This window comes from Ursus maritimus, unplaced genomic scaffold (assembly GCF_017311325.1).
Source record: "Ursus maritimus isolate PB19 unplaced genomic scaffold, ASM1731132v1 scaffold_6, whole genome shotgun sequence".
NCBI lineage: Eukaryota > Metazoa > Chordata > Mammalia > Carnivora > Ursidae > Ursus > Ursus maritimus.
The window spans coordinates 78,704,209-78,718,821 of NW_024426774.1; the positions used below are offsets into that span (position 1 = coordinate 78,704,209).

The 14,613-nt window shown below is 42.2% G+C and overlaps 1 protein-coding gene across 4 annotated transcripts in view; it reads left to right on the plus strand.

Moving 5' to 3' along the window:
• Nucleotides 1-14,613, plus strand: part of IL1RL1 (interleukin 1 receptor like 1) — a 71,655-nt gene that overhangs the window by 23,453 nt on the left and 33,589 nt on the right. For 3 of the 4 annotated variants that reach the window (XM_040623642.1, XM_040623643.1, XM_040623646.1), the window contains exon 1: nt 11,392-11,664. The exons of the other annotated variant lie outside the window; for it this stretch is intronic. The gene's annotated coding sequence lies outside the window, so the exon portion shown is untranslated. Of the gene's footprint in view, nt 1-11,391; nt 11,665-14,613 lie in introns of those variants that run through there. 4 annotated transcript variants of the gene reach the window in all.

Consider the following 14,613-nt stretch of genomic DNA (forward strand, 5'->3'; position numbering starts at 1 on the left):
TCACTGATGTTCTATCTATTTATTCTGTCAGTTACTGAAATAAGGATATTGAAATCTCTGACTCTAATTCAATTTCTGTATTTCTCCTTGTAGTTTTTATCAGTTTTTCTTCCATGTATTTTGAAGCCCTATCATTAAAAGCATAAATATCTAGGGTTATTGCTCTATTTTCTTGATAAATTGACTCTTACATCCTTATGAAGTAAACTTCTTTATTCCTGGTAATATTTTTTGCTCTGAAATCTACTTTGTCTGATATTAAGATTGCCACCCCAACTTCGTTTTCATTGGCATTTTTATGGTACATTATTGTATATCTTTTTTTCTTCCTTTTACTTTTAGCCAATTTGTATTGCATTTAAAGCTAGATTTGTACAGGTAGGTTTTTTTTTTTTTTACCAGGCTTTCCTTTTTTTAATCCAATCTGATAGTTTAATCCAGTCTGATTCACATTTAAGGTGGACATTGAGTTGGTTAGATTTAAAACTCTCATCTGGGGATACCTGGGTGGCCAGTCGGTTGAGTGTCCGACTCTTGGTTTTGGCTCAGGTCATGATCTCGGGGTCATGAGATCGAGCCCCACATTGAGCCCCCCATTGGGCTAAGTCTGCTTGAGATTCTTTCCCCCTCTCTCTCCCCCTCTGCTCCTTCCCCTGCTCACACATGTCCTCTCTCTCTCTCTCAAATAAATAAATAAATATATAAATATCTTAAAAAATAAAGCTCTCACCTTGCTCTTTGTTTTCTATTTGAGCCAATTGTTTTTTGTTCTTTTCTCTTTTTTCTGACTTTTTTGGATGAATTGCATGCTTTTTATGACAGCAATTTTCCTCATTTTTAAGCTCTTCACTGTTACTCTGTTGTTCTTTTAGTGTTTTTTTGAGCGTTTGTAGTATACATCTTTATTTTATTTTATTTATTTTTTTGCGAGAGTGCGCGTGTGTGCACAAGCAGGTGGAGAGGGTGGGCAGATGCAGAGGGAGAAAGAGATTTTTTTTTTTAAAGATTTTATTTATTTATTTGACAGAGATAGAGACAGCCAGCGAGAGAGGGAACACAAGCAGGGGGAGTGGGAGAGGAAGAAGCAGGCTCATAGAGGAGGAGCCTGACGTGGGGCTCGAACCCGGAACGCCGGGATCACGCCCTGAGCCGAAGGCAGACGCTTTAACCGCTGTGCCACCCAGGCGCCCCCCGAGAAAGATATTCTTAAGCAGGCTCTAACCTAGCACAGAGCCCAACGTGGGGCTCAATCTCACAACCCTCGGATCATGACCTGAGCCAAAATCAAGAGTCGGATGCTTAACTGACTGAGCCCCCAGGCTCCCCGTGTATTATATATCTTTAAATAGCTGTCTACCTTCAGGCCGTATTTTACCAGTTCGCTTACAGTATGAGGAATTACAGCAGCACACTTCCACTTCTCCTCTCCTGGTTCTTGTGCTATTGTTTTTGTATATTTCACTTCTGCATGTATTATAAACCCCACATTACATTGTAATTTCTTTTTATTTAAATGATACATACCTTTAAGCGATCCCAGTAGTAAGAAATAAAAATCTTTGTATTTACCCACGTAGTTAGATTTTCTGATCGGCATTCCTGTGTGTAGATTCAGATTTCTATCTGGTATCATTTCTTTCTGTGGGAAGGCCTTTCCACTGAAATATCTCACAGTACTGTTCTGTTATTGATGCATTTTTTTCAGTTGTTATGTGTCTGGAAAAAATCTTTATTTCACATTCATTTTTGAACGATGTTTTTATTGGGTAAAGGTTTCTAAGGTGACTTTTTCTTACAGTACTTTAAAGACTTTGTTCTAGTGTCTTCTTTCTTGCAGGAAATCTGATATAATCTTTATCTTGGTTGCTCTGCAGTAATATGTTTTTTTCCCCTCTGACTTCTAAGAGTTTCTCTTTATCACTGGTTTTGAGTGATTTGATTCTGATGTGCCCTGGGGTAGTTTCATTTGTTTTTAATGTTTGAGTTTCACTGAGATTCTTAGACTTAGGGTTTTTATAACTTTCATCAAAGTTGGAACATTTGGGGCCATTATTTCTTCAAATTGCTTTTTCCACCCCCCGTCCTCTTTCTAGCTCCTTTCCTTCAGACTCAAATTATACTTACAATATGTGAGTTGGAATTTTCCCACAACTCACGGATGCTCTATTTTTTCTGGTCTTTTTTCTTTCTGTGTTTCATTTTGTATAGTCTGTATTCCCACATGATGTATTTTTTTCTGAAATATTTCATTTTTATCTGCAGGAGTTCTTTTCGTTGTTGTTGTTGTTGTTTTGATATCTACCATGTCTCTGCTCAACACAGTCTTTCATGTGGTTTTTGAAAACATATGGAATTCAGATAGAATAGCTGTTTTCATGTCTTTTTCTACCGATTCTACCGTCTGTGTGAGTTCTGGGTCAGGTGTTGTTTTTTTTTTTTTTTTTTTTAAGATTTTATTTGTTTATTTGACAGAGAGAGAGAGCACAAGTAGGCAGAGAGGCAGGCAGAGGCAGAAGGAGAAGCAGACTCCCTGCTGAGCAGGGAGCCCGATGTGGGGCTCGATCCCAGGACCCTGGGATCATGACCTGAGCCAAAGGCAGATGCTTAACCAACTGAGCCACCCAGGAGGCCCTGCTCTAGGTCAGTTTTAATGGACTCTCTTTTCTTTTCATCAGGGGGAGTATTTTCCAGCTCCTTCAGGTCTTGATACTTTTTGATTGGATGTCAGGCTGCATTAGTTTTACCTTGCCGGGTACTAGATATTTTTGTGTTCCTATAGCTGCCCTGGAGTTATGCTCCGGACCACTGTTAAATTGCACAGAAACAATCTGATCCTTTTGGGTCTTCAAGTTTTCTCCTGTGTAACCAGGGAAGTATTTAATCTAAGGTAAATTCGCATGACTGCTGCGACAAAGCCTTTCTGGTAGGCTGTCTGATGTCTCATGAATTATATCATTTTCCATTCTGGATAGTGGGAAGGGGTACTATGCCTGCTTCTGCATGAGCCATAATGATTATTTTCTGTAATCTTCTGGGTGTTTGTTTCCTCGGCTTCAGATCATTTCCCCAGAAGTGTGAGCTGTTCTGTACCCTCTCGAGTAACTGAGGGGCCTTTCTGCAGATGTCTCTATGCAGTGCTCCCTGAACTCCTTCCCTTGGCCTTCCCAGACCCACAGCTCCGACACTTCCACTCAGAGTGACAGCTGGGCCGCGTCTCTTTCCCAGTCGCATGCCACAGCCCAGAAACTGTCCAGGCGATCTGCCAGGGTGACCGTGGCCTTGCCTTGTGTGCCTCCCATCTCTCAGGGTTCATCGCCGTTCATTGCCTGAGAGCTGTTGGCTCATCATTTTGTCCAATTCTTAGTTGTTTTAGGAAAGAGGATAAGTCTAGTCCCTGTTACTCCATCTTGGCTGAAAGTAGGAATCACAAGACCTGTTCTTTACACACTTAAAATATGTCACAAACATTTCCTGTTTCTTTAAATATCATTAGTTTACATAAGTTTTTGATGACTACAAAGTACTTTATTAGTTAGAAGTAGCATAGATTCTTCAATCAATTAACATGCCTGGTTATTTCTCCAGTCTTACCCACAACATTGCCTGTGAGAAGCTTAATATTTTTGAATATCCATTTCCTCGAATGTATTAATAGAAAACAAGTTACCAAGTTAAAGAGGATTTTGATTTAAGAGTCCATACTACCCTCTGAAAGGTTGTACCCATTTGTACATCCATCATACCCCTGCACTTTTTACCAGTATCAGATATTGTTAATTTCGTACAGCTTTTTATAAATTTGGTAAGTAAAAATGGTACTTTTATTGATTTTAATTTGTATTTCTTGCTTACTTTTGAAGCATATTTATAATTAGCTAATTGAAAAGTTCTAGAACTTCTTTTTTATTGTCTATTCTTATCTTTTGTCAATGAAAAAATTTAAGTTATGCTTTGTTATGGATTTATAAAATATATTTCTATAGAAAGTATATGTGTGTGTGTAAACCATATAAGCCATATATAAATATCAAATATTTCCCCAGGCTTTTGCTTGCTATTTATACTATACTCAGATATAATGAAGTTGATTTGACCTTTGCCATTATGGTTTCTGTCTTTGTCATTTTCTTTAGAATATAGCTAATATAACTCCTACCAAATATAACTCCGACCTCATAGCCAAGTTAATATTTTACCTTATTTGTTCACAGCCTAAATTTCTTTTTTTCTTTCTTTTTTTCTTTTTAAAACTTTAATTCATTTGAAACTTAATTTTTTTCATCGACTGAACTTTATTTTTCTACTGATTACATTTCATAATGTTTATATTAAAACATTTACATTGCTGTGTTAAATGCCTTTAACACTGTTTATTTAAAACCTGTTCTCGGGGCGCCTGGGTGGCTCATTCGTTAAGCGTCTGCCTTTGGCTCAGGTCATGATCCCAGGGTCCTGGGATCGAGCCCCACATAGGGCTCCTCCACTGGGAGCCTGCTTTTTCCTCTCCTACTCCCCCTGCTTGTGTTCCCTCTCTCGCTGGCTGTCTCTCTCTCCATCAAATTATAAAAAAAAAAAAAAAGATAAAATAAATAAATAAAAGAAAACCTGTTCTTGCCCCCAGAGTTGTTATGCTGTTTCTTATCATCTTGTGATAAATTCTTCTGAATGTTTAAATATGTTTCTAGATTTTCTATTCGTTCCATTAAACAATTTGTCTCCTCCTGTGGCTGTTCCATATTATTTCAATTATTGAAACTTTATTGGACAGTGATAGGCCCATGAGAAAATATTTGGAAGGATACATCACCCATTCCCTCAACCTCTTACTATTATTTTATTTTTTTAACATTTTATTTTATTTATTATTATTTTATTATTTATTTTCTTTTATTATTTTTAACATTTTACTGGAAACTGCTATTCAGTTTTTTCAAGTATTCCTGGAAAGTTGAGAAGCAGTACAGTGTAGGCTTCACTTTTCTGGTAACTGAGTTCAAATCCTAGGTCCCCAGCTGACCCAGCAAATTAATTCACTTCTTCATGGCCCAGTTTCCTTATCTAGAAAGTGGGGGAACTAATAGTCGCTACTTTATTATGACAATGATTGCTTGCGTGGTGGCTGGGACCAATGCCTAGAACACATGAGAACTTAGTAATGCTAGCTTTGCTGTTTTTATGTATTCTCTAATTTAATTTTAGAATTATTTTGCCAAAGTCTAAAAATATTCGTTGTGCTTTTTATTCTGTTTTACATTGTTATGTTATTATGATTTATTATTATCTCTTCAAAAACATAACATGACTCTTGTTTTCCTTGTTTTTTGTCTCTTCTGTGTCTGTGTCTGTGTGTGTGTGTATATACATATCATGTTTATATGTAATTATATGTATCTTACACAATTATATCCATACACACACTCTGAGAAGTAGGGCTTAGAAATATATGAACATGTTAGAAATTATCTGTGAGTACTAGAGATAACACTCAGAAATACTCAAAATGTCTTCTCTAAATATCACTTACGTAGTCAGAAACACATGATTTTAAGACGACTCTGGTGCCCTAGTGTTCTGTTGTTTTGTGCTTCAGACATAAGGGCAGTACCTATTAGACATTGTGGGCTAGGTATTACACAAATACATTGGAAAATAAATTGTTGTGTGGTTTTTTTCTAATATGTTATTGATGCAGGAAGTTGATTTTGGGAGCATTGGATAGGATCCTGCAGAGAAACAATTCTGAGTGGATGAGTAAAGTGCCTTCCTAAAAACACATGGGGATGGTCTCTGTTGAAATCCTCTTCTTTCCTTTCTTAATCGTCCTTTCTTTCTAAATATAAATTCTCTTGGAATGCTCCAAAGTATCTGGACTTGATCTCAGAAGGTGACCTGTCATGAATATTTATAGGAGTGAAGAATTTCAGCAAATAAAGGCTACGTTTAAGCTTTTACCAACCCCAGATGGAAGCTTGCTTCGGCATTTCTAGGTTTAGGAGACGTAGGGTCATGAAGGAAAATAGTGACATTTATTTAAATAGGCGGAAAAAATGAGGAGATGACTACAGGTTGGCCTTCCTCTTACGCTCTTACAACATGAGACGGTAGGAGAAGTAACTGACACGCCAGAGAACATGGGCCTCCACACAGGGGAAATATGAAGGACATGACCTACAGATTGGATTTTCCTCTTACACACTCACTGTGTTAGAAGCCATAGCATTTGCTCAAGAGTCCAGGGAGCAAAGGCCACAACAAGAGGAGGCATCACAACACAGTAGAACATTTCTGATCATGACAAAAATGGTTTGCCCAAAGTCACAGACCCCCTGCCCAAGGCTGGGCTATGGCTCCCACCCACAGCTCTCATTAAACCCCTCCCTTTCCTATTGCAACTTGTGCTGCCCCTGGCTGTGCTCCTGGTAGCCATGCATGGGTCATCTCACTGTCTTTAGAAACCTGTTCCCATGAGGCCTCTCAGATGCCATTGCTGACCAGTAAGACATGGTACAGACCCTAGATTTCGAGGAAACCACCACACAATATTGCTTTATATGATAAAACAAATTTGTTTCCTTCACAGGGCACCTGGGTGGATCAGTGGGTTGTTTGACTCTTGGTTTTGACTCAGGTCCTGATCTCAGGGTTGTAAGATCAAGCCCTGTGTCGGTCCCCATGCTCAGCATGGAATCTGCTTACGATTCTCTCTCCCTCTTCCTCTGCCCCTCCCCCACTCGTGAGCACACTCTCTCCCCAAAATAAATACATAAATTTTAAAAAATGAATTTGTTTCCTTCTGATAAGTGGGCAGAGATCTGTCTAATACATAGATTGTGCATGTAGATACTTGATCTGATGAGACTAGCAGAGGAGTGCTTTCAAGAACTGTGGAGATATCTCTCAGATAGGAAGTCCTGACAACACAGAGAGCAAAAGGCCTATTAAGTAGGAATAGAAGATGAATTTTTGATACTTTGTAAGGGAAATAATAATGCAAAAACCCATGGAGGTCAAGTGATTTTATAATAGCAAGGACCCCAACTTCTATCTCCTCGTTGATAGAACCATAAGGAAAATAGTTGTTGACATGTTATTATCAACTAGTAGTTATCTACTGCTGTATAAAAAATTACACTGAAATTTGGTAGCTTACACAATAAACCTTTCTTATCTCACGCATTTTCTGAGGGTCTGAGATCTGAGAGTGCCTTAGCTGGGTGGGTCTACTTCAGAGTCTTTCATGAAGTTGCAGTCAACCTGTTGGCCAAAAGTTGTCCTCTCACCCAAGACCTGACTGTGCCTGGAAGATTTCCCTCAAGCTCATTCATGTGACTTGTTGGCAGGAGGCTTTGTTACCGCTCCACACGTATCACTCCATGAGCTATTCACCACTCCATGAGCTATTCACCGCATGGCTTTTCTTAGAGTGAGTGGTTCAACAGCGAGCCCTAACCTAATCTTGGAAGTGGCAAGTGCTCACTTGTTCCACATTTTACTGGCCACATAGACCTGCTTGGTACAGTGTGGGCAAGGAATGCACAAGAGAGGCAGAGATCATTGGGGGCCATCTTGGAGGCTGGCTGCCACACCTACTGAGGGATCTCGAAATTTCTAGCAACTCAATTGCTTATTCTTTTGTTTAAACTACTCAAGTCTGATAGGGAACACATGAACCTGGTTAAAATGTGGAGCAGTCTAAATGTATTTTATAGAAGTCATTGTAGATTATATTATGATAAGTGGGAGCCAATTATTAAGGGTAATTGCTTCAATAAAATCATGAACAGCCAATTAAAGCCCTGAAGATAGAAAAATTTTTACCTATATATTCAATCATAAAAGATCTGAAAGAACTTTCTACAGTGTGACTATGAAGTAAGGTTGAATTTTTATCTCCTTTTAAATATGATGAGGAGAATGGGTGAGATAGAGACACATAAGGCTAGTTTAACGAGGAAGTAAAGTTTCCCGTTATATATTCATTTGATCTGAGTTTTCTGAGTTAAAACACTAATCCTACAGTTTTCTGGGTTTTTTCCCCATAGGTGCTGAGATTATTTTATAAATTATTCAGATTTTGTATTTATAAGGCTTTCCTACTTTTCAAGTAATTCTCTACTCCTTGGGAGAATCAAGCAGCAAGCCTCACCAGTCAACATATTCAATGGGTTGTAGCAATAAGGTAAGAGGTGAGAAGGTGCTAGAAGGGGGAAAAGGGTGCTCATGAGCAAGGAAAGGTGAAACAAAGGTGGATGTGACAGAGAGAAGTGAATTGGCAAGCTATAGCTTCAGCTTCTTTCTAAAAGGGGGTGCGGCCTTTTAGCTGCCAAGCACCTGGGTGGATTTGGAGTGTGCTCATGTGAGGACAGGCACCGGGAAGAAGTGAAAGCCTCCTGAGCCCCTCTGGGACAGAAGGGGTGGTGAAGAGCAGACGTGAGAGGGGATGAAGGCGAGAGCGCCTGCAGATGGGAGGAGGCCATGAAATGGGCCACGACGCACAGATCTTTGCTTGGTGCCCCACAGTTTAGAACTGTTTGATGTAAACGGATTTCTTGTGTACGTGCTGGAAAAGAAACCGAATTCTAGGCTGCTGCCGAGCAGAACAGAGATGGGACTTCTGGGGACAACTGTTGGGGACGGGGGGACTCTGACATAAGGAGCTCAGGAATTAGTGGACATCATAGGGAGGATCTGGGTTGTCATTTGATTGTGAAATTGGCAGTGGGGACGAGCCAATGATTCCTAGCTCTCCAAGTGCAAGGAAGGCCAGCTAACCTCTTGGTTTGGGCAGTTTGGTGAGATTTTTGACATCTGAAAACTCATTTTGGTTTGGGTGCAGAGCTAAGATGTTCCCTCCACGTGGACAAAACCCCCATGCAAACACACAAACAAGCACCTGCACACGTGTGTGCACATGCCCACGTGCGTGCACGCACACCCCCCCCCCCCAAACACATTACTCCTCTTCCGGGAGCGCCAATCCGTTGTTCTCATTTCAGATGAATGAGTTTGGCCAATCTGGATTTTTCCTTTCATGTCACCGAATGGCGAGTTACCACAGATGTTGCTCTGCTCTCTCATAGAAAAGCCTCGCCTTCTGTGGGTTCCGGGGTGCTTTCGTTTAGGACAGTCTCCTCTCAGGAGTCCGGTCATTTTCAGTGGCTGTGGCCGGAGGGAAGGCATACTTGGAGTGCACCATCTTCAGGCCTGGGGAGAGACTCTCGAGGGGGTGGGCTCTCATCTCTCCCACGCTCTCCTAGTCTTTCCCTGCCAGTGGGGTGCATCAGCCGCCATTTCTGATTCCATAGTTTTCCAAGCCCTTGCAGATAAAGGAATGGTTCAAGAGAAATTTCCTGGGGCGCCTGGGTAGCGCAGTCGTTAAAGCGTCTGCCTTCGGCTCAGGGCGTGATCCCGGCGTTCCGGGATCGAGTCCCACATCCGGCTCCTCCGCTATGAGCCTGCTTCTTCCTCTCCCACTCCCCTGCTGTGTTCCCTCTCTCGCTGGCTGTCTCTCTGTCACATAAATAATAAAATCTTTAAAAAAAAAAAAAAAGAGAAATTTCCTGAAGCTGCCATGGCTGTGAGGCCCCTCTATCTTCCTTCAAATACCCCTGATGGACCTCGAGAGGCACTGGGCTCCCTGAACTTCAGATTGCTTAAACTGCTGAGGGAAACGTTTGAAAATGCCGTTACTCATCCTCATGACATTAGAGTATGTAAGTACCGATGCCAAGAGACTCTTTGAAAGATAAATTCCAGCAGAGTTGGCCCAAGTTTCTAAACACTGCTGTCTCAACACTCATGTAATGGTAAAGGATATCAAGAGATCTAGAGTTAGGGGAGACCAGTAGCTCCACCAAGCCAGAAAGATTTTTAGAATTCCACTCTTGAACAAAGACGACTTGATAGTCTCTCCATAACCTACCCTACTTTTTTTTTTTTTTTAAGATTTTATTTACTTATTCGACAGAGATGGAGACAGCCAGTGAGAGAGGGAACACAAGCAGGGGGAGTGGGAGAGGAAGAAGCAGGCTCATAGTGAAGGAGCCTGATGTGGGGCTCGATCCCATAACGCCGGGATCACGCCCTGAGCCGAAGGCAGACGCTTAACCGCTGTGCCACCCAGGCGCCCCAACCTACCCTACTTTTAAAATATATCCAGATTGTCGCAAATGTCTAATTTAAACTCAAATTTTTCAGATTTGTAAAATGCTATCCCCCCCCCCCCCCCCACATACACATCTTATTTTTCCTTCATTAAGTTTAAGTTCCTTGAAGCCCGGAATGAGTCTCACATCTTTCACAGGGCCTGTTACCATGTTGGGTGTTTCAATAAGTATTCTTTAGTTTCGTGTTTAAGCATATTTTCCCCAGGTCTCTAGCAACGAACAAGAAATGATAGATGACCTCATGTAAAAGCATGTTCCATATAAAGATTATGTAATGTGTAATTAGATTCTGCTGTCAATTTTCATCTTTTATGTATAGTGGCCAGAGGTAAGGAGAAGAGGTAATTGGACTCTTTCATTGAGACTGGGTTCTTAAAGCAACTATGAAAAAGTATTTTTTGGAGTGTGTGTGTGTGTGTGTGCATACGTGCGCACACGCATGTGTTTACTATAATTGTGGGCGGAATAGGTGGAGTACATGAGAGGGCAGAAGGCCATCGGGTTCCATTAATATGGGCCCTTATATGATTATTCATTTAATATTGATAACAATACCCTTCGCACGAAAGATGTAGAGAGATTAAGGAATTTGTCCAAAGTCAGACGGCTGGTGAGAGGAAAACCAGGACGCATCTAAAGCTCACAGTGGAGAATTCCTTAGCAGATGGTACGTCCTGATTGTTTGAAAGTCACCAACATTTTGGAACACAAATCCTGTAAGTGATTAATGCTGGTTCATCGAGAGCCCTAGTAACGTAATAGGTGTTCCCAGATCTGTGTTACAGCCATCTGACACCGGCTCTCTGGTGGCACGTGGAAAAAACTCAGTTTGCGGGGGCTTTGGGGTCTGGCTTTTCCTTGTACTGCCTGTTGCCTTGGGTAAGGGGATCGTCAGCCTCTTGGAGCCTCCGATAAGGTTTTGAGGAGTGAGTGCCTGGGATTGCATGTGCCAAAGCCCTGCACACAGAGCCTGGCTCCCGCTTACATGCCCGACACGTGTTAGAATTCTCCAGCCATTCACAGCGAGGCTCCAGCAGTAAAACTTGCTGGAGGAACGTGCACACCTGCTTTAGGACCTGCAGCTTTCAGGAAGTCACAGCTGCCAACTCACTCTCAAGGCACTGAATGACCTGCCACCTACATGGAGTGGGGGAGGTTTTGCTGAGAAAGTCACCCACAAGGGAAGAAAATTCTACTTAAGGTGAAATGTAACCATCTGGGGAGATAAGGTGAACATCGGGACGGGAGCGTCATCAGAGATCTTTGAAATAGACAATGCGGTGACAACTGTAGTCGGCGTTTGTTAACAGCACCGTTCATGAGTTTATCTTATCAGGAACCTGGTTCCTGTGTCTTCACTGATAAAGAAAATGGGAGGTTTTTAAAGAAAAAGTTGCTATTGTATCTCGCAGAGTTCTGTTAGACAAATTGGTGTTCAGAGTTAAACTCCGTTGGTACAAAGTGGGGCAAGAAAGAGCTCAAGTATGACTCGCTGATGGTAAGTGCCCTTGGGTTGTTTTTTTAAATGCTTTTTATCTCAAAGGGAATGAAATTTTAAAGCAGAAATTTAGGTTAAAAAGAATCCTTGCTATTCATCTTTTATTTGTTGTTGTTCATGAAAAAATAGTTCCATTGATGGGAGAATCAAGTCAGAGATTGATGGAGTCCTTTGTAGTGCTGTTTGTATGCTATGGAACTTTGGCCTCATGTGTTGGAAAGTTCTGGCGGAGGATGGGGAAGCGAGGGGGCCTCGCCGTGTACACACAGAGTGCGCGTTTTCCAGCTCCTCTTTCTGGAGTCCCTGAAAATCCCTATGTGGAATCTTCTCAGATGGTGGCGGGGGAAAGAACTCAGGAAGAAAGGAGCTTCTGGGCAGTGGGGGTGAGGGAGAAGCACGTGGTGTGGGAGGGGAAGCCAGCCACGAGGGAGAAGGAAACACAGGATGGAAAGCAAGTGGAAGGTGTAGGAGGAGGGCAGGGGTGAATAACGGATTTCAGTTCACACTTGTCATGGTGCCCGCTCGGAGGCTCTGCTCGATGGCTCCATTCTCTTTCTCACTGAAGGCTGCCCAACCAAGTGTGTCCATCGAAATACGGCAGCGCTGGGCCCCCAAAGCCTTACCCACTGAGTGTCCGCCTTTCCTAATAATTTCCTCCAGGAGCAGAGACATGGGAGGTGTGTCTCCCCGTGGCTGCGACGGTTCTTTTACCAGCGCCTCAGGCCAAACTGTCCGCGGGTCATTGTCCCCCCAATATCAGCATGAACACTGCTATCCCATTCCTGCTGTTCTATGTAGAGTATATGAGTCAGAAAGCTCTGAGGTTGTGCAGAATTACAACTAATCCCCGCTCTTGCGCTTCTGTGATGCACGACTTGACGCAACTCATTGAAGTGCTTTCATTTTTGTATTCCTTACCCACAAAACGAACATGTTAGTACTAACGCCAAACTCCGAGAATGGTTTCTGAAGATGAAATGGATGCACAGTACTTAGTTCAGTACCTTGCTGACAGTAAATGCTGAGTAATGTCAGCCCTCATCGTCCTCATTATGTTTTTGCTTTCTTGCTCTGGTAGCTCTTAGGTCTGTGCTCTGCAGACCGGCTGTCGAGATGCTGATTTGGACTTTACGAGTCCCCAGCAAGTCATCAGGTTCTCTCTGTTCTCGAACGGGTTGTTTCGATGAGGCGATTGGTTCCAAAGTATCTTCCTAACTGACGCCTCTACTTTTGGAGACATGGGCCAATAGCTCAAGACATGGGCCAATAGCTCAAGACAAGGTGTCTGGCTTTCAGACATCTGCTTCTCGAAGGGAGCTCTTCATCTGCGTCCTTCAAAATACTCATCCTGTAATTGGGGGGGAGTCTGTCTTTCTCTGCTCACCCCTCCACACTTTCCAGTTTTCTCTGAATGCAGAGACGGACAAGAGTCTGCAAGGTTTTGGAACACATTGGGATCCCAGCGTGCACGCCTTGCCATGGGTAGGCACAAGGCAGGAGGCTCCCAGCAGGGGGAGGCTGAAACGGTGTGAGTGTAGCACGCGTGTGTGCACGTGTGTGCCTGTAGTAGGGTCCTCATTTAGGGTGAAGGGAAAGGTCCCTCTGGCCTGGAACAAAACTCTGACAAGTCCAGTTTCCAGAAAGAAGAAGGGAAAAGGGCCAACCAGGCTCTTTGGATTCTAAACAGGGGCCTTTAAATTTTTTTGAAAAAATTGTATTGTGGTAAAAATCCTTTATATGAGACCTACCGTTTTAATAAATTTTTAAATGTGCAGTCCGGCGTTGTTAACTAAAAGCACAGTATTTGTACAGTAGATCTCTAGAAATTATTCATCCTGCTTAACTGAAACCTTATGCTTGTTGGTTACCAACCCCCCTTCCCCTGAGCTCCGGGAAGCCGCCATTCCACTCTTTGATTCTATGTATTTGACTTTACATCAATGGAATCACGTAATACTTGTTCTTCTGTGACTGGTTTATTTCACTCAGCATAACATCCTCAAGGTTCAGGCTGAATATTATCCTATTGTGTGTATGTACTCCACTTCTTTACCCATCCTCTCCCCCATGGTCTTACATTGTTTCCACACCCTGGCGATTGTGAAGAGTGCTGTAATGAACATGGGAGGGCTGATATCTCTTTGAGATCCTGATAAATACGCAGGAGTGGGATTGCTGGATCACTCGTTCTATTTTCCATTTTTAACTTGTTCAGGGACCTTTCATGTTATCCTTAGCAACTGTCCCATTTTGCATTCCCATCAGCGGCGTGCAAGGGTTCCAGTTTCTCCACGTGCTTGCTTATCGTTTGTTTCTTTGATCATAGCCATCCTGGCAGGTGGGAGGTGCTGTCTCATTGCGGTTTGGGTTTACACTTTGCGGATGGTCAGCGATGTGGAGCATGTTTTCCGGTACCTCTTAGCCATCTGTAGGTCTTCTTGGGATAAATGTCTATTCAAGTCATTAGGCTGTGTTTTAATTGGGTTATTCTTTCTTTGCTATTGAATTGTAAAGCTCCTTATATATTTTGGAAATCAATTCCTCAGGAGACATGTAGAAGGCAAATGTTTTCCATGATCCCATAGACTGCCATTTTGCTCTGTTGATCGTTTCCTTTGCTATGCAGATGTTTTTAGTTCGATGAAGTTCTCCTATTTCTTTCTTGATTTTTGTCTATTTTACTATGCTTTTGGTGTCTTATTCATAAAATCATTGCCAGGACCAATGTCATGAAGCTTTTCCCCTATGTTTTCCTTTAGGAGTTTTACTGAGAACTGGGAGGAGACTCAGGAAAGACAGCAAATGTGGGGTGATGAAGGGGAGCTGGGTCATGGCCGGGGAGGCTCCAGCCTGTGTGGGACCCAATTGTCTTTAGCGCACTTGTAATAACGTAGCAGACACAGCAACGATAATTATAGATTGAGGGTCAGCTCTGGGCCACCTACCATA